The sequence below is a fragment of the Topomyia yanbarensis genome, chromosome 3, assembly GCF_030247195.1.
Source record: "Topomyia yanbarensis strain Yona2022 chromosome 3, ASM3024719v1, whole genome shotgun sequence".
Lineage (NCBI taxonomy): Eukaryota > Metazoa > Arthropoda > Insecta > Diptera > Culicidae > Topomyia > Topomyia yanbarensis.
In genome coordinates this window covers 402827926-402849175 of record NC_080672.1, presented here as the reverse complement: position 1 = coordinate 402849175, position 21250 = coordinate 402827926, and the positions used below count along the sequence as shown (strand labels likewise).

Below are 21250 nucleotides of genomic sequence, written 5' to 3'. Positions count from 1 at the left end.
ACATATACTCTATATTCCTTCGTAATAGACCCGTAACCAGTAATATCATTTGTCTGTTTCAAACTATTCCGGTGCTTATCAGCGCGAATTTACGATATTTCTGTCACAGTCGAATATCGCTCCGTCAGATCTTGAAAAATCTGCAATAGATTCAAAATATTTTTGTTATTAGCCCGGAAAAAGATAACTAATAGCATGGGTACAATTTCAGTCAGGGAGTCGATTTTTTGTCGACATCCATCTCGCCTTGAGGCAAACTATTATTAGGGAACGTCATTTGTGCACGAACCTATATCCCAGCGCAAGATGATATTAGAAACAAGAAAAGGGAATGTCATATTTTAGCGGTACGCAAATTTTTACTCACTCGAGAAAGGGATCCTGGAAACAGTCAACCCCGTGCCAGACCAATTCGAATCGATGACCACACCGTCTATCTCAACTATGTCAGCGGGTATGTGGACATGGTTACCTTTCATAAAAGACTTACAACCTGTAATGTCAACTTGCATACTTGCATATAACGGTAAAAAATTGACGAAAATTCGACGAAGCGAAGAGCACGCAAAATAACCTTGAAAGCGGTTTGACACTATTCTTTATTTATATATTGTTACACTGTATGAACTGGGGATATCGCCTTATCGGTCCGAGAGTCACCGAAAGAATGATGCTTGTGGAGTAGTCAACCCCGTCAATCTCATCTATATGAGCGGGCGTGTAGACGCGGTATACCCTAATAAAAAAAATTGTTGCCAGTATTATCATTTTCTTGTTTTAGACAGAACATCATATTTCTGGGCGGAATTTCGAGATATCTGTCACAGCTGAATATTTGTGAATCTGTTGTGTACCTAAAATATATAATTTGTACATGAATCAGTTAAAAATACTGATTTGCGAACTATACTTCATTTTACTGTCACTATTGTTATACTAAACTGCTAAAACATTTTTTTCATTCTTGCTTATGGATAAATATTTTGCTGCACAAAAGAAATTTGATCGACAAATTCCTTCGTTTGGGACGCGATGATAACGATTTCAAGTAAAGCAGGATTAAAACTGTATATAATAGAAGCTGGTCAACAGTGCCGTTCCATACTAAAGAGCCAAGTACAACGCGTTGTGAAAAGTTATGAATTTGTCTCTAAGTGGTAAATTTTGTGATATTATTCAACCATCCTTCTACCGAAGAGCCCGTTTTCTTAAATAAATTAGCCTGGTTCCTTAAAACAAAGATAGCTGTTTAAAACCGAAACAATGCCACATCATCCTACCTTGATTGAGCTTTTATAAATATTACAATCAGTGCTTTTTTTAATTTTTGGATTTTGAATATTAAAGTAAGCGAGAGCGTTATTCATAGGAAATTCCGGACTTTAAATCAGCCGCAGAAAAAATTCTGAGGCCGATGAGAGAAACTACCTCAAGTTCTACAAGGCTCTTGCTCGCGGCAAGTTTCTTGGCAAATTCAAGATTGTTTTCACGAAAAAATTGTGGTTTGGCAAGGGATCTGCTCCTGTGGCAAGAAATTGTGACGGATAAGTTTGCGAATTTGGAAGTGTTCAAAATGGGGTGCTATAACAAATAGATATCTGGCCAGTTGCTACTGCGGCGTTGACATGCGACAATGGTTTAACGGCAGTGGAGAGCAGCACATCCCAAGAGAGCTAAATGTACCCAATTATTCTCAGTTTAGTTCAATAGACAAGCAATGGGTGAAAATGTAGATTAAGGCAACAGTCACCAGCGTCCCATTGGTCTGATTAAAAATTAATCTAGTCAAGATTGGGATTTCTTTGAAATAGCTTCGTTCCACATATAGTTTTTCGATTGCAAAAAGGGTATAGGAATTTGAAAGGCCTCATAAATTAAAAAAAAAACACGAATCAAAAAATAACGCGAATAAAATAAATCAAATGAATAAAATGAATAAACATAAAAAATACTCAAATAATTGAAACGAAATGAATGGACAGAATAGATTAAACTAATATTTGAAAAAAATAACATAAATAAATAATAAAATTATTCAAGCTGAATAAATAAATAAATCAGTAAAATTTTCGAAAAAAAGTTATTAAATTAAAAAAAGTTAAACTATTACAGTCAGCGAAATCAATCAAATTGATTGCATTGCGCTTTGCAATGGGACACTTAGAGTAAAGTGGGGTCCAGTAGGTCTGTTTTTGGCACGCTGGTGCGATGGTATTTTTGCACTGATTTTGATAAATAAGCACTCGTAAGAAAGGTTGTACATCTGGCAACATTTTGGCAATAATCATTTTATGTCTGGCTGAATATTTTTATAGCTAAATCCATTAAGGCGAAGGTACTTTTTTCGATCGTTTTAAATTCTGCGTAGTGCGTAGCGTAGCGTAGTTGGTAAATCGATTGCCTTGTACGCCAGCTCACCTAGGTTCGTTTCCCAACCCGGCACATAGGGTTAGAGATTTTTCCAAAAAGAGATTTTTCTAACCCGAGAACAGGCGAATAAGCCTAAGGTTAAATAAAATATAAAAAAATACCGAAATTTTATTTTGCATTTGAAAATTTTCCAAGCGAACTGAAACAGATGAAACCCACACATTACTATGGGTTTAGGATTTCTACTAAACCATTGTGAAGGAACATGCCCATACAAACTTTGGTTTTCAACTGTAAAACTTTCTTCCATTTTTTTAAATAAATTCACCACGAATCTTGAGGTCCCTATTCAATTTGGTTTCTGGGAGAGGGGGGGGGGGGGCGAGAGGTCTAACCCTTCGGGCTCTATGGCTGGTTACCTCTTTGAATACGACGGTTGAATTTTTCGCCATGTTCGCTTCAGATACACTTAAAACAATCTTTTCGCATCCAGCACACAGGAAAGAATCAACAGTTCGGCCAAATTAAAACAAACTTGAAAATATATTGTAATGCAATTTCAGGTATAAGCAAACAATTGTTTCAAGTTATTCAACTGATTGCTGATTGCAGAGATTTTATTTTCATCTGTACATAGAATTCGGCTCGAGACAATGCAATGTTTGGTGTGAAACTAGTCATTACCAGTTTTTAGCATTCGCATGGTCATTTGTTGCGAGTGAAATTCTGGAAGTTCTTCATGTAACAGCTAATAGAATTTTTTCAAGTGTGTGAGGTTTTTATTTATTTTGATTGGATTAAAAAACTAGAACGATTCGTTTTACAAACCTGCCTTCTACCAACGTAATGAGTAAAGTAGCCTTTTTTGAAAAGTTTTTTTTTCATTGGGCAATAATTGGAAGTTTCAGTCAGAAAAATAGTACGCCTAGAAATTTGGTATATAGGTTCTATACGAGTCCGTATAATTAGTCACTTCGCCAATAAAACTCACATTTCCACATGAAAGCTACAGAGAAGACATACGTATCTCGCCAATCACTAACACTAGCCGGACGGTAAATTCTCAGCTGAAATCAAAGAACTTCAAGTCTGACCCGACGACAGATAACGTGATCAACGAAACCAAGCGCTCATTCACGGAATATTATCAAAACGTTTACGGCTTGCGTACAAAAACATACGAACTTTTTGCGGCTCTATCTGTTTATGACTATGACGTAACGGTTGTTCAATAAAAAATGAGAATTTTTTCAGTCATTTAGTTAAAAAACAATTTTTTTTCCAGCGCATTCAGTCTTTTTTTAATTAAAAACAATGTTTGCTATTCAAAAAAACGTCAATTAATATTGGAGAAGGGGCCCTGGTCAGCCGTACGACGCAACTTAGTTGCGACTCTCTTCTAAGAGCGCAGGACGGCACTGACGTCCATCGTCCGGATACACTTAGGCACTGAGGGAGCCGAAAAAATCCTCAATGGGATGGCACTGGGGCAAGTTGGTCGGGTTCCTTTCTTTCGGCACGTTCGGTATCTTTTTCTGCTAAAGATACTCCGGCGTCTTCTTGGCGTAATGGGAAGACGCCTTGTCCGGCCAGAAGACGTACTTTCCATGTCCTTTAACGGCAGAAAAATTTTCTCAATTTTCACAGCTTTAAAATCCCTCTGTCCGACATGGCGATGTAGAGCATAACTTTTTTTTTCAAATTTATGCTTAAACTTATATTTTAGTTCGCCCGTACGGCCGACTTGTCGCTGGAATAGTAGCTGTCACTTCCTGGAAGGTCGGTCTTCGAGAGCGGAAAGTAACGTTCGTCGACTAGCACGAACGACGTCCCGCAGTAGTTCTTCGTCATCCACCGGCACTGTGATTTCACGATCGCTATCTGCTACAGATGATGTTCTCCATCTTGAGGGTTCAGTGACTCAAGGAATGGGAGCAGTGTTATTTGTTCTGTCCTTGTTGTCGAACAGCTTTTTCCATGCTTCCTTCGCTTTTCCACGCTCATGCATGCCAGGATCCGGTAAACTGTACTCATGGGCACGTTTTCGTCTCGAAAGTGGTCTACCGTAAACTTTTTTCCACGATGACCATGCGTTTCGTAAAACCGTACAACACGCTCGCGGACTGCTTGCTGTTTCGACGCCATCTTCGATTGAACTGACAACAAAATCGAAAAGCGAAAAGAAATATGCAATCCATTTTTAGGGAGTTCAGAGAGCAATTCACTTGGAGAGGAAAAAATTTACGCTCTTTACTTTAATTACAGAAAGGTATTGAAATAATTCTCATTTTTATTGAACACCTGTTGAAAGGAAATACAAACGGGATAATAAACGACCTAGGTGGAATTCGGATCTACAATATCTTCGAAATCCTCTCAGGAAGGCTCGAAAAAGATTTTCCAGAAGGAGAGATGAAGCCGGCAAAACGGCCATGCGGGAATCAGGAACGCCACTTCGAATTTATGAATGCAATAAAGTTTCGCTCATATGTTTCCGGAATTGAACGAAAGCATAAAGGACAACTTTAACCCTTGAATGTGCAATATTGTTTCAAAACAACATTGCAAAAAACCATCCCAAACGTATTAAAGCTGAGACGATTTTCAGAAAAGTTGAAAAAAATGGTTTACACCTTTAAGGACTAACCAATTTTGGTCTTATCAGCGGAACAAAACGTCCTCCGATGGAATCCCGGAAAGCGTCAACTATCTCAGCAAATCTATTCGTGTCATTATGTCAAAACTCTGACTCTGACTTTGCCTACAACCAGTCTTCCCAAATGAACATCGTACGCAATGTTCGCTCTGGTTCTGTGTTCATGTTCAACCCACACTTCGCCTGCACAACCGAACCCCATGTACGTACACGGTGTGCGTACACATAGGTTCGTGGCACCCGTTTTCTCTTTCTCAATCTCATCATCACTAGCGTTGACTCTTTTTGCCTTGTGCGAATCGTTCTCGTGTACGCATCCGGTGTACGTACACGGATGTTTGAACTAGAGTTTGTACATCGTTCGCTTGGGTTCGATGTTCGAGGCGAACCTGTACATCGAGACGAAGTATGTTTGAGGTTGAACGCGTGCACGAAATTTTGTACACAGGTACAAACGTGTCGCCGTCCGTGGGAAGTCTTCCTACAACATATTTCACCGAATATCAGGTACATATTAATCTACGGACTATTGAAAGTTTGTAGGCTTCGGACGGGCTTCAACCATCGTTTATCAAGAATTGCTCTTCATCTCTGGTGCTACCGGCGTCTCTACTATTCAATCGCTCTCGCGGAAGCTTTAATAACATAAATTTACAAAACCGGCCATGTTCATGATGTCATAGAGGAATTTCAATCTTGGGCTGCCTATCAAAAATTTTCGAGAGTATGTTGTTAGATGATATTTATCTCGCATTAAAACTCATCATCACTTCGGATCAGCATGGTTTTGTAAGAAAGCGCTCGCAAACTACGATGAACTACGTGTCGTCGCTTATTAAAGAATTGGGAAAACAGAAAACAGATCGATGCGGTGTACGTCGGTTTCTCAAAAACTTTCGACCGTGTTTCTCACCAGCTTGCTGTGGAAAAGCTAAGGCAGACTAGACTGCCGGACTGGTTGACTAATTGGGTCTCCTCGAACATTGCGAACCATAGCGCCTCTCACACATTACATCGAGCGTTCCTCAAGGGAGTCATCTCGGACTTCTTCTATTTGTGCTCTTTGTGAACGACCTCAGTAGCAGAGTGTCGTTGTCTAAAGTCGTGTATGCAGGCGATCTAGAAATTTACCATGTTATAACAACTATGGTAGACTGTTGTCTATTTCAAATGGACATCGTAGGAGGATCGACTGGAGTGACAGAAATGGAATAAGTGTGAATATTTAGAAATGCTGTACAATCACTTTCACACGAGTTCATTCATCAATCATGTCCGTGTACCTGATGAATTCTGCTCCCGTAGTAGAAATTGCATCCGTCAAGCACATTGGTGTCATTCTCGACCGGAAAAATTTTCGGCTAAATTATTCTCATCTCAATTTTGTGGAGACGGAGAATATTTCGATTCATCTTTTCCTGGAAAAGTTGGACATTCGAAGACTCCCTTCTCGCGTGAGTGAGAATTACAATGGCTGGTTATTACATTGAAATGATATTCCCCCAACTGTAACTCAACCTGCGATAATTCAAAGCATTGATCCAAGCTCGTCAAACCTGTCTGACCTGAAAACAACGGCACGGAGACAATAACAAAAAAACGGCGCTAATTTTTCCCGGACCAACCACATCTGCAAACTGCACTCGAAGTGGCGAAATGAAAGAAGCATCGATATCACCCCATGCGCTCTAACCGTCCTGGGGAAAAAAAATCGTCGGATCACCTATTTTCCCAGGACAGCGATAGAAATGAGAGAAGAACAGCTGCAGACAGATTCAAACAATGTGCCCTCAAATTTGCGTAAATATTCATTAGAGTACCGCAACAAAAATGTCGTCTAGTCACGGCGCTGCACGGCATTTCGTTTCGCTGCTAGACGAGACAGCCTTCGGAGTCTACTGGGAAAACTTCCAAAATAGTACCGAATCGCCATAACACGGTTAGTGTTCTTCTATAACTCTACAAGCATTTCGAAGTTGTAAAACTTATCGGTGAATTATGGAGACGCCTGGTTTGTTGCGAAGTGAACCGATTCAAAGTTTTCCAGATTATACACGACTCTGCTGCTTCAGCTTCCAGACTCCCTACAAAATGCATAAAGTTCATCATACCTTCCCAAACAGTATCTGATAGCGCAACTTTCGCTGGGACATTACATCGATCCCATTTGCTATTCATACTTTATGTATTTATACAGTCGAGTGTTGTTTACTTTGACGCAGTTATTTTTCGCTGCTCGATGTTGCAAACCATTACATGTCCCCCGTCCCAGCCGAAAACCCCCGAAAATGTAGCGCATTACGAGACGGCACAACACGCAAACACTTGACTGACTGACTACTCCCCGGGTCCTGGCGCGGGGGGCGACGGAGAATGCGTTCGGGATGTCGGCTGAATTGGGCGGGTTTCAAAAGTTACCATAGTGAGGGAGTCAGACGAAACCAAACCAGTTGCTGCTGAAAGGAAGCCGGCAAGCAAGCAAGCAACGGCGGACGGGAAATAAGGCATGAAGACAAAACACAAGTTGCGGAGGAAAATCCAGATCCTTCTGCTGACTGACTGACTTCTGAGAAGCAAGTTGAAGAAGGGTTCGTTGACTTCCTTCTTCCCGGCCGGCTGGCCGTGCGCACCAGCTCAGGGCTGCCGCACACACACACACCGTCACAAAAGAAAAGAAGTAGACGTTCCCGAAATTAATTTCCGCTGCGAGTGGGGGGAAAACTGTACTCCAAGCATGAACACCGGATTCCATCCGCTTACCAGCGCCCCGCCGTCCGTCCGTCCACCTACCGGGATTCGTCCTGGTAGGCTGGATGCGGGGGTTGTACCTCATGTTTCCGAATGAAACCAACAGAAGAAGCATCAAAAGCTCACGCCACTTCCTTTCATTAGTCTTAATGAATTCTCTTTCAATTATTTCTCCCGTCTTTCTGTGTGTGCTTTCCGGTCCGCGGAGGGTTGTATCTACACTTTCGGCGCCGGTGTCGTGCCGTACACACACTCACGTTATTTCGCCGAAAAAAATCAACTTTTCCTCGGAAACCGACTGTCCTCAATGATCAAATGACGGGAAGATTTTTGCGCTCGATCCCGATGGGTGGGGGAGGAGAACCGCCGGCCAGGAAGCAAGTGTATTTTCAATTAAATGCTATGGATGGTTACTAAACGCGGTGCAGTGGACCCACGTCCTTTTGGGACGGAGGAGAGGACACTTGAAAGCCAAAAGAAGCGCTTTGGGGCAATAGGAGAAAGAAAAATGCACAGGTGCTACACTACACAGCTGGGAGCGGTTTTCCACTTGACGAGACTTCCTTTACGGACAAAAAAAAAATCTTTGGCGAAGTCAATGTCTCTGTGATGTTCTTGTTGTTGTTGTTGCTTTTTGTTTTTTTGTCAGTTAAAGAAGAAAATCATGCCATGCCAAACCCCATCACCCGTAATCGCCGATGGAAATGTTAACGTTGGAGGAGCATTGCACTAAGAAGAACGTAACTTTTCCGGTTATTTTACACCTGTGGGTTGTTAATAGCACTACGTTACGAAACTTATGTCGTTTTTGTTTTCACATTTTCAGTGTAGCGAGCGAAGGGGATACATGGAATTATTGCACCCAAGTTTAAGCGAATATACTTAGTCGGTGTGTAATGCCATAGCGAAATGAAAATGTGACTTTAAAACACAAAACCACGTCATTTTCATCCTCTTTTTTACTCAAGTTAGGCAATTTACAAAAGTTTGTTTTACATTACAAATCTGTTTTGTTGTTGTTAAAAGACCATTAGGTTGTTCTCAACCAACGATTGTTCTGGGAATTGTAAAAACAGAAGAGAAAAAAGATCCTTGTCTGGGACTTCAAACTCCGCCCGAAAAATAATATTTGGCAAGCAGTTTGTAGTTGTGAAATGAAAAATTTCCACCAGTTGTTGAACCATTACACAGTGGTTATTTTTGACAAAATCGCGCGATCTATTAATTAAGCGTAAATCATTAAATTTGGGTCAACGACGTCTTCCAAGGAATTTGTGGACATCACAAGCCTTTTCATACGGTGTTGTGATTTTATTGATAAATCTTCCTAAAATTGAGACATATTTATCAACTTTCATAAAAGTACATTTAATAGATTATGTCTTCAGAAAAATTGTAGTGCTAGTTTTAGCCAACAACTTTGCTGAAGATACAAAGTCTCCATCTTTAATATCTTCAACAAACTTTTGCTGTTTGTGGATGACCCCTTAACAGCAATTTCTTTAATATAACTTTTTAAATGTCATCCCGACAAGATGGGTAAGTTCCGTAAAAAGGTTTGAATAATCAAAATTGACAGCTTTCTTTATTACAAACCAAATTATTTGGTTGTGTATGTTGAAACGGCGAATTTACGTGAGTGTGTGCGGAATATGCATGTAAAATAGCAAACTCGGTCATTTGCTGCTATACTGCCCATAATCGCATAATTGTCTCATTTTCTATAGATTCCCTATCTTAATGGGACTGATTTGCGATCATAGACAGTATAATTTTAGTGAATAATTCTCCTAAAAGTAATTTCACTTTTAGGAAGATTATTCACTAAATTAAACTGCCAATGATCGAAAATCAGTCCCATAAAGATAGGGAATCCGTTAGAAAATGGGACAATTATGAAATTTTTTATTTGGTAGTATAAATGATCTGACGTCTTTGGAAAAGTTATTGAGATTACTTTCGCGAATATCTTTACCGAACACACTAAGTATCTTCTTCAAATCTTATACTGTCCATGATCGCATATTTGTCCCTTTTTCTATGGGATTTCCTATCTTTATGGGATTCATTTGAGATCATGGGCAGTTCAGAAGTTATAGCACGTAGTATTCGAATGACACCCAAATATATTATTTTGGGATATTTTTTCAATTATCATTCCTGCCAATTTTTGTATATTCTATGAAGTTTTTCTAATCGTTAAAATACACGGTTCACACGGTGAAGAGGGACAAATTTGTCGTCACCAGGAGGCATATTGGTGGACTTTTGAGTGATTCGTAATTATACTGTCTAAGTTCAACCCCCATCCACAAAAGACCTAAGTTAAGTCCGTAAGGTATTGAGCCTTTTCTAATGACTCTGCCACTTCTACTATTCCGATTTTAATACTTCATATTCTTGCTCTCGCTTGACTACTATGGCTCTAAATTTTCAAAACATTCCCTTCCCAGTAATCTCTAGCTAATTGAATGTCGTTGAAATTTAAAAAAGTCAAAATATACAATTTTCATTAATGCGTAATTTTTCATATCTCGTGTATTTTCGAAGATATTGGGCTTTTTTTTAAAAAAAAACAATAGCTTTTTCAAATCATATATAACTCTACTGAAGACAACGAGATACAAGTTGAGTCCATTGAGTTTTAAAGGGTTGATGTAACACTTCTAATTGCAATAAGAACTGGCTGCCCGTTTGAAAGTTATTACATATGAAAATTTCGCTTATTTTATCAAAAATTACCCAATAACTTCTAAGTCACTGGAGATATACCGATGATTAGTTCTGGTATGATACGTATCTTGACAAGGCGAATAACGTTCTGGAACATTCTGAAGCTTTATTTGCGATGTTTAAGAAGTTATGTTATAAAACGGGGACATTCACAAACAACGGTCTGTAACTTCGAGTGTACTATAAATGGAGATTTTTGATCTACGGTAAATATGTTCGCAAAAACATGTTCTTTAACATTTCTGATTACTTCATAGTGTTTCTCTTACTTTACAAAAATGCAATAAATATCTCACTTCAAGGGGGATTAATCACTATAACTATGTATATCATTTAATTGAAGGTCTTGGATCATCATAAAACATCCTGGAAGACATCATTGCTATACGCTTTACCGTTTTTGCGCGGCTAATTTTTCGCATGTTTTTGGCGAAAAAAAAAACCACTGTGCATTGGTCAGAACCCGTAAGCTGGTGAAGCTTGGTGGATGTGTCTTGATCGACGATGAAACCTATACGAAACCCGATTTCAGCAAATTCCAGGGCGCAAGATTTCGAGTAGATATAGGTTTGTTTTTGCGGATAAGTTCGCGACAAAATTTACGATTCGGCAAGGAATCTGTTCCTGTGGCAAGAAAACAGCGTTTTTGTGACGGATAAGATTATGAATTCAGAAGTATACAAAACGGAATGACATAATAGACGGATGTCGCTTTTCATTAATTCCCGTGATGGTCCAGTTACGTTTTGGTCACATATAACCACTTGCCAATGCAGCCAGGAAGTGCCACAAGGGTACAACGACAATGGAGTGCAGCTACTCCCCCAAATAGCAAAATGCACTAAATTATCCAGCTCCATCCAAGACCGTTAACGAAACGAAGACTGAAGCTGAACGGTCCAGCCTACAGCGACAATGGTCGGATGACGAATTGGTGAAATAACCTTGTCAAGACAGTGACTGAAGGAAGTGTGTGGTGGCTGATGAGCGGCATCAATAGAAAGCGCGATTTTTTTTCAAAATTACAACGGATGATTTGTTTCAGTTATTTTCATGAAAAATATGTTATTATTTTTGTTTTACCCTAAGAAACTTTTTCGATTCATGTTAAGGTCAAAAAATACATGCGCTTGAATGTGTCCCATTCCTTAACTTCCTCCGGAAGTCGCGCATATGGCCCACTGAACGAGCAGCCGCTGGTGCCCTAAGACGATTTCGCTAGATTTTCAGAGCAACGTACACTCAGTGCACTAGAGCGACTTCCAGAAGTTTAATAATTTAGCAATTATATGTTGGAAAAAGTAGAAGCGGTTACATACTACGAGAAACCTGTTTCTCGGAAAATCCTAACGGTATCATCTGAAGAAGTAGGTCGAAAGCCCTATTCCTTCCTACTTAAGTATACAATACAAAACACAAACAACCTCAAGCACCTATCAGGACTACATACCTGCGTGCCTGTTTATTAATCAAAGGCACACAATAAAAAATCCTACCCGTAATTTGCTATCTAACCTACGATTCTCAATATCTTTATGAACGGTTGCCCAAATAGTAGCTGCTGAATAGGCAGCAACGCATATCCACTCGGCAAAAGCTGTGCCTAGTTCCAACAAATAGCACCTCAAAACGGTCCCAGACGGGTACTGTCGATAAAAATTTATTCAGGATAGAGAACAGAAGCATTTTAAAATACCATCGCCGAAACGTACAATCGTTTACGGTACTTGTAGTGTCCGATACCTAAAGTTCCAGCTATCAGAACAGATCGCTTGCCAGACAAGATTTTTTATCACATCACATTTATCACATCATTTTTATGGAAGATATTCAAGGGTTAGCTGAAGTGTAAAAGGATATTTCTAATTAGTTACGGTGCTCCAATCCTAAAAGATACTTGAAATTTTTGAAGCAAAACATTTCACCATCTACCACAAAACGTGGATACATTACACCAAATCTAAATCGTTAAATATTTTGTAGCTCATCTGCATTGATTCATATTGTTTTGTATTACGATCTCATTGAGTATATGATTAGAATTAATTTAAACCAGCTTCAAATTGAACTTTTCGTGCAAATCCAACAGCTTTTTCATGGTATAAAAAGTTATTAAAAAGAAGAGATAACAATCTCTTTATTTTAATTCAAAACAATCGTTGAGTCTGCAGCGTATCACATATAGCATTCTAATGTGTGTTGAAATATGATATGGTGCAGCCAAATTTTGTTGATCGTCATTTACTGATAGGTTTGAGAAGCTTATATGCACTTAGAGAAATTTCTGTTTTAGTCTGACAACGTAGTTTGTATTGTGCGAATTTTCTTTGGCCGCCCATTAATCCCATCGGTTATTGCCCTTAGTAGCGAAACACCTTACGGTCAGACAACGGTATGTACCTATGAAGGTAAGATGAGTACGTGTCAGCAAACTGTATTTTTCTCGACTGCAGTTCTGCAACTAAAACAAAACGGGAACAATATCAGCTCATAGCATACAACAAAGTTTGTTACGATCAAAATTTTGTCAAACATAAACTTGACACCATTCTTTAGATCGTATAATCAAAAGACCTGAACTGCCAACATTTTGTAGAAGTGTGCCTGCATTAGCAGGTACCCCCCCCCCCCCTCTCTTCTGAATTTGGTATTTTATTTCAGTTATCAAAATGGTGTCCAAGCAAGCGAGGCAACGTATCAAAATTTTACTCGGATATCGCGAAAACCCGAATGTGCCGGGTTGGTGAAATCGTTTAATCACTTTAAAAAAGAATGGAGGTAACTTTGGTCGAAGGCCATAAAGCCTCTACGTTCGAAATCGAAATGCCGCAAAAAACTGGATGTGTCATCTACAACCGTACATTGGGGCATCGCGAAAAGTTTTTTGTTGTGAGAGCTAGCATCCCTCCATTTCCTAAATATTGTGACAAATGTCAAATAAGCTCAAAAGCCAAATTTCACATCATTTGCACAATTTTTGACATCTGCCCACTTCGATTAAAGGTTTTGCCATTGGCACTATGAGAAAATATGAGGGAAAAAATACATTAAATGCTAAAACTTTTGTAGTAGTACTTGAAAAATCAAAGTTTGTACGTTTTTTTAAAGGAAGCAATCTTAGTATTTTGGTGGAAATATTTCCATTACTCAAAAAATACAGGAAGTTGGCGTTTTGAGATATTTTGTTCGCAAAATATCTAATTTTTAATAACATTACCACTCCACTGTTGCACATCACACATTTTGTGCAGTTTTCTAAGGTGAAATAATTCCAGGAATCGAATGGAAGCGGACGATTTAATTGAATATTTACCGTTATTTTTATTACGTATGGTTGACAACTTGAAAATATACCGATTTCCAAAAGATTCGAACGAAATTCGTTCCTTGTTGACTGTCGCTCATTTCATGTAAACTCCAGCCGAAAATCTTGAACTGTATATTCGTGAAATCGTTTGACGATAGGCGATGAAAATAGCATCTAGTCAGGACCAGTGTGACCCATATTCATCAAGACCAACTACGTCAGATGATAAATAAAATAAAAATAAAAAATAAGTATACTGAGGAGATAATTTTTAGAAGCTGTTACCTGGTTGGTGGATTGTTGATTACGGTGCATATGATTAGATTTACGATGTATATCATTAGACTTAAATTAAGTTCAAGTGCCGTAACGACCTTCCATTTATGTCCCAGACATTACCCACCCATCTTGTTACAGATGCGAGTGAAACAAAGATGCTTTGCGATTTATTTCAGATAAAGGCTTTTACATATTCTCCATGCCAGTTACTAAGAAAATCGATACCATCTAAGTATACATCGAGTGAAGATAGGTGGCCACTTTTTTATACTTTCCTCTCACTTGTCGTTCAATTTATTTTATCTCCCATAATTTCTGTCCCTTCTTTAAGCTTTCACTTTGCGCCGTGAGACTGCTTAGACAGTCTCACGAAAACTCTCAGCTGATAGTAAAATGGATGGCGAACAAGATCCGTCATCAAAGACTCTAACTTCCCATTTAAAATCTTGCACACGGAACTCGGTAGATTTTCTAATCTTTCGGATCGAAGAAAATCAGTAATAGATAGCTCGAAAGTCGAGATCGACGGTGTGGTCACCGGTTCGAGTTTGTCGTTCGGGGTTGACTGTTTCAAAAACCCCTTGCTTCAGTGGGTACAGATTTTGAATGGCAATCACACTGAAGGGGGCGAGATTGTGTTTCCGTTCAAACTCGTATCGGGTGACCTTTGGCGGAACTGCTTTGCATTAAGGGGGTCGTCTTATATAATTGTGGCAAAAAGTACCTAATGTTTAATCTTTTATTTTTGAAGCAGTAAAATATTTTAGACATGTGCGCTATTCGACAAAATGTTTATTAAGTTTTCTTCTATATAATAAAAAATTTCAAGTGTAAGGTGTCAAAAATGGCGTCCAAAATAGCGGATTTCTCGGACAAGAATTTTGGAATCTGCGGGCATTCTCGTTTTTGAACCATTCAACTAATGAACTTCGGGATTTGCCCGCCTAAAAGACAACCTTCTCGGGCGCTGTAACCTACAAAATCGAAATATTTTGATCAGTAACGATTTTTTACAGCCGGTTAAAGTGGAAAAATCATGCGAAAAAAAAACTTTATTTTCAAGTGACCGCCATTTTGCTTCTATATGGAATTTTTACATATTTTTTAGATTGGGGCACCTCTACGGAATATAATCTTCAAGAACGTTTTGAATTTCTTCTTGTAGATGACGAATTGCGTCCTTTATCGTGCCCAGATGAGGTCGGTTTTCAAAACACCTTTTACTGGAGCCGCCATTTTTGAAACCTAACACTCGAAAAATTTTATTTTTCAGATGAAACCTTAATAAACATTTTCCAGAATAGCGCACATGTTTAATTCATTTTACTTTTCCAAAAAAAAATTATCAAGCATTAGATACTTTTTGCACAATTATGTAAGAGGATCCCAAAAAATACGCCTTCTTTGACTATTCGGTTGTTTGTACCCCTCGTCAGGTATTGCACTAAACAAAGGAAATTACCCGCTGTAATAACAAGGCTCGGTGTGACAATTTCACTGAGAATCATGCGGATGGCTGTTACACTGGGAATACTGTAATGTGTGCCTATTATGAGTCGAGTCCACATGATTTATTATCAAGCCCCGTATGCAAACAGCGCCCGAGGAATCTAAAGCGTTCCCTTAAAACACGCTCTAAGCATTCGTTGGTAGAAATTCTAAGAAGAGTTACTTCACTGAACACGACACCACCAGCACCTATCTGTCGCACTTCTGATTTTATGAATTTATGAAAACATGCGATAAAGTTTTCAATGATTATGCAAATCCCCAAAGGGAAAATTTTGGACGATTCCAAATTTTTTTGTGCATAAGGGCACATACCTTACATAAAGTACGGTTTTTTGTTTTAGTGTTTCGGATTCTCCTCGTCAGTAACTAGCACCAACTGGGTGTCTAGTTAGACGATGTATCTAAGCTAGTACCCAAATTAGCACTAGTTAGACACTAAAATCCAAAAAGTCACACGTCTTGTGTGAACACTAAACAACTGGCTTATACCGAGTGATGTCTCGATAGTAAGCACAGAAGTTCTGTTTGCCGACGAAGAATATGAACCGAAACTGTCTTGTGGTTTGAAGACCCAAACGCCTGAAATTATGCAAATCCCCAAAGGGAAAATTTTGGACGATTCCAAATTTTTTTGTGCATAAGGGCACATACCTTACATAAAGTACGGTTTTTTGTTTTAGTGTTTCGGATTCTCCTCGTCAGTAACTAGCACCAACTGGGTGTCTAGTTAGACGATGTATCCAACGACACGACCTGAAACTCAATGAAATATTGTGAAGAAAAAGGGTCCGAGTCATTTACTGCCAGTTACCAGTATATTGAGTGACCCCTTGATTCGAACGAAAAAATTATTTCTTCAGCAACACTTCTTTTGTTTATTGATTTTCAGTTGCTGTATAGCAACCATGTTATTTGCACAATACCAGTCCAGTAACTAACTTGAAAAACAAATTTCATAAGAAACGGGCTCTGAACGGGTTATCGGTATCGTACGACCTTTCGTTGTCCTCCCTATGAGGAACCTGCAACGGTTGCTTTTGTCTGCCAGATTTCCAGTTTCAGAACACAAAAAAAACAAATTTCAATCGTCTTTTATAATTCGAAGCAGTTTTTCACAAAATTCTCGATTTATTTATTCAAAAATCTGTTCGTGATAACCAGAACTGCCATTGAATGAACTTGGGTCGCGTAAGCCGAGCTCCAGCAGCTCCGAAAGTGAGCATTCGAACGACGAAATTTGGGACGATACGCTCATCATTCGCAAGTACGACGAATCGTTAACAATGGTCAGAGAGGATGTTGTCATGCGATTGGCCATGAAAACTAACAAAAAGGTAACATCCAAGGCCAACCGGAGCAAACTACGAGTGAGGAAGTTAAACCGGGGCTGCCAGATAAACCTCCCGCAGATGAAGGTACTGCGACCGAGAAAGGTTCCGTTGAAATGGGAAGCAAGCCGGTGTTCAAGATCGGCGATTACTGCCGAGCCACCTACGACGATGGCGTAGATTATGAAGCAAACAATTTTGGCAATGTCAAAGGACGGCAGCACACTGCTTCGCTATGTGGGCTACAATAACGACCAGACTGTGGCGGCAGACAGCTTGGTGCCATCGTGGGGACGCAAGGAACGTCGCAAGCAGCGTGAGGATGCAGCAGAACTAGCCTTTGAAGAAGATCACTAACGGATGGAAGTTAGCGACGATGAGGAGAAGTTGACTAAGAAAGCTAGCAACATTAGGATTAACTACAGTCCTAGCTTCCGAATGCCTATGGCTGGATCAGCAGCGTCGGCGGCTGCTGGCTCCGGTGCTGGGATGGGAATGGGAGCCTCATTTGTGGTACCACCGCCACCGCCGATGTCACCGATGCTAGATAATGATGATGTCGAGTCGGAGAATCTTTCCGCTATGCTCATGTCCTGGTACATGAGCGGCTACTACACCGGTCTGTATCACGGGCAGAAGATGTCTCAGAAACGGGTCCGGCCGACCTAGAGTAGTGGCAGATAGTTGTTTTTAAGGTATTCTCATTGACTTACGTTATTTTTAGCAGGTAAGGTTTTTTTCTCATCTGAACTGAATTTGAATTGAGCCTTTTTTGAATAAATCGCCCTATGTTTCAAAAGTTAAAGTTAAATAAAATAAAGAAAAACTGTAATCCTTCAAAGTATCCATCACTCGAGCTTCAGCGCAACAAGGTAATGAAGTAAAAATTCTCTATTGTATGTAAAACTTAAACTTATGTTATAGTTTTCAGAAAAAGAAACGAAGGAAGGATAAAGTCCGCTCTCGTTCCGTTAGTCGAGGAAGCAGCTCTGGTGCTAGATATACTGTGCTACGGAAATCTACTTTTATATCAGTTTCTCACCCGGCTAGCGTAAGGCGTTTATCTTTCTATTGTTCCAAAATGGAAAGGAATAATTAATATTAAATGCTCCAAGTTTGCATTTTATTAGAAATTTGGAAATACACGAAAGAACTAATCATGCTCAAATTCCTCAACGTTCTTTGAATTTTTTTCTGTTTTTAAACATGTTCAGGCTGGATCACTGAAATCACATATGCGGGAACAATAGGCTCGTTCCAGTACGCGGAAGCTGCTTCTGACCAAACAGGAACCAAAAAAACTTCGGTTGGCTACCAGAAGAAAAGGGAAGAACAGAATACATGAACGGTTTTCTATCTGTTTGATCCAGAATACTTCCAGTTTCTCTTGGTACTTGAAAAACCTAATGAATACCGCACAAAACTAATTTGTTCTGCTCATTTCTGTCGAGATGACTTTCATGATCCATCGAATGCTATCCTACCTTTGTGACGTTCTCTAAGCCTTTCTCTCATATAATTTCTTCCGTACTGCAGAAGACCTAAACCATCTACCTTTTTTCTTCGTTTCCCGCAACTAAACTACCCTCTGCATCTATCTATGATGAAGTATTGGTTCACGGCGGGTGATATTGCGTTATCTGTGGGCCAACACTGGGTGTTGGGTAAACATGTTATGTACTTCGATTCTCTTGGCGTTTGACGCATAAGGCGTTTGATGCAAGCCACCAGTGGGTAGTGGGAAACATGCTAATTCGTTTCACAGTGGCTGTTTAGCTGATTGATAGCCGTTCGGAGCGGCAACGATGCTGTTAGATGCGGCAGGGTTGGCCCACGACGGATGACGCACTGCGGACGGTGATTGCATGCACCGAGTGCTGCACACGAGAACCACCGACAAGGGCGCGAAACCGGTAGATTCCCTTTGGGGCTTCTTGGCCACCCGTGCGTGAAACATACTTTTTCGAAAACTTATAATATTCAAATTGACTGCATTTCCCCTTCTTCATCTTTCTTCATTGTGTGTAGAATATGGCACCGAAAAACGGATGAGCGATAAATGGTTTTCTTTTGGCTGTTTTGGCCTTTTCCCGACGAATGCTTGATATATCAATACATTCATGGCGTTTTCGTTTTTGACTTAGCATTACACCAGTGTATTCTGTGCTACACTCATTCAAACTTGGTTGTGATCAATCTCTTTTTTTTGCACTACACCGGTGTAGCACCAAGAAAATGCAACATGCATCATATCTTGATCAGAAGTGAATCTGCAAATACAATAGTATTGTTTGAAATACTGATAACTAACTAAGAAAGCAACTCACCGGTTAGTAAAATAAACAACCGACGGCGTATCCGGATATTTCTAAATTCCGTGGATTTCCAGAGGCCATCACAGCGAACATTAAGTTTCGATGCTTAATAATTCCTTTTATTCCGTACACAACAAATAGAATCATGTTATGAAAAAAGTTTGTTGTTCGCGTAACCAGAGGAAGCAACGGTAGCTATAGGAGCATATTAACAGATTGTTTAAGGAAAATAACAGATTCATAAGTGCTGCTAGTTTTGTGCATTTTTTAACCAATCGTCATATTTGACATTACCAGTTACCTGAGTCACTGAGGGGTAGTCAGATTTGCGATACAGTTTTGGAATGCCAGTGTCTAGTCGTGTCGTTGATGTATCTAAGCTAGTACCCAAATTAGCACTAGTTAGACACTAAAATCCAAAAAGTCACACGTCTTGTGTGAACACTAAACAACTGGCTTATACCGAGTGATGTCTCGATAGTAAGCACAGAAGTTCTGTTTGCCGACGAAGAATATGAACCGAAACTGTCTTGTGGTTTGAAGACCCAAACGCCTGAAATTATGCAAATCCCCAAAGGGAAAATTTTGGACGATTCCAAATTTTTTTGTGCATTTTCAATGATTTTCGCTTTTTTTAGTTTGAAGTTGAAATTTTCGTGTCTTACAACTCAAACACTTTTTTTCAATTCTTTTATCCACTTTAAATTTTAGAACAACGCAATTTTTTGTGAATAAATCTGAATGAGACTGACAGGGCGCTACGTGGTGTTTGTTTTGTTGTGCGCCCCTTTGGTTTTTGATCAAGATTTCGGTGTCCCTCCCAGGTTGGCGCCCCTGGTGGATACCCGACCAACAGCACGCTTCCGGCAAGGGGACCTCCAAAAATAGCGAGCTATATCAGCTCAAATATTTAAAAAAGAGACTTAGTGTGTTCAGTAAAAAATATTCGCAAAAGCAACCTCCAAAACTCATTTTATCCACGCAAAAAGTCGATTGAAAAATCTCACTGCTGGGAGGATTACCCACTAAAAACGTAGCACCAAATAACAAAGCTTGCCATTAGTGATAATTATGACACTATGGACGTAAACTTAGTCTAGGACTATTAGAATCATCGCTTTCAAAAAATTGTCGAGTTACTTCAAAATACATGAAATAAATATTTAAATATAATAAATTGCCCATTTTGTCAATACAAAATTTTTGAAGTAGAATACTTCCAACGTTTCAAAAAAATTCTGCTGTGTAATTTTCCCAGTTTCTGAATGCGAATAACTTTCGTTCTGCTGAACGAGATCGCAATATTTTTACACTGTCTAATCGGAAATTTGTGCAAGTGTTTTGTGTTCAATTTCGTCAAATGTACATTTACTATAAATATCACAACCGGATTTTTAGTAAATCGTTCGAAAACCACTGGGAAAATGCAAAATTTACAAGCCTAATTCATACAGAGCCAGAGTTTTATCACATACGGGAATTTTTTTTATACAAGTCGCGCGTGCCCGTTTTGTATCAGTCGAGGCTCACTTGCCAAACGAGCAACATGCTGACTGTAGTGTCCGGACGATACGGTAAGTGGATTTTCGGTAACGTTGAAATATGCACACAATTGCACTTAAGTGACTCAATCAAAACGGGTAGTTTATAAAAAAAAGGGTGCCGCGTGTCCGTTTTAATCATTCGTCGCTCGAACATTAATCGATCAATATCACGGCTTAATTGTCCGGACGGTACAATCGTTTTTGTACATGCATGGTTTCGGATCGCACGTTGAAGTGGGAAGCGCACGACAGACTCTACAGCACAGCAGGAAAACGGGTGCAAGTTTTGCATGATTTAACTGTGTGCGAGGTGATGCCGTCACTGTCGCAAAATACATAGCCTCTACCTTTACTATGGGGTTTCAGCAGTGGTGGCATTGAATCGAACACAGTTGGACCGTGTGACGTTTGCATGTTTTTGTTTTTTGGATTGAATTCAACATTGTACGATGCGACAT

General features: G+C 39.5%; 1 pseudogene; it reads left to right on the top strand.

The window, feature by feature from the left end:
• The first annotated feature begins 9309 nt into the window (after positions 1-9309).
• On the top strand, positions 9310-17931 carry LOC131688334 (survival motor neuron protein-like; annotated as a pseudogene).
• The last annotated feature ends 3319 nt before the right edge of the window (positions 17932-21250 follow it).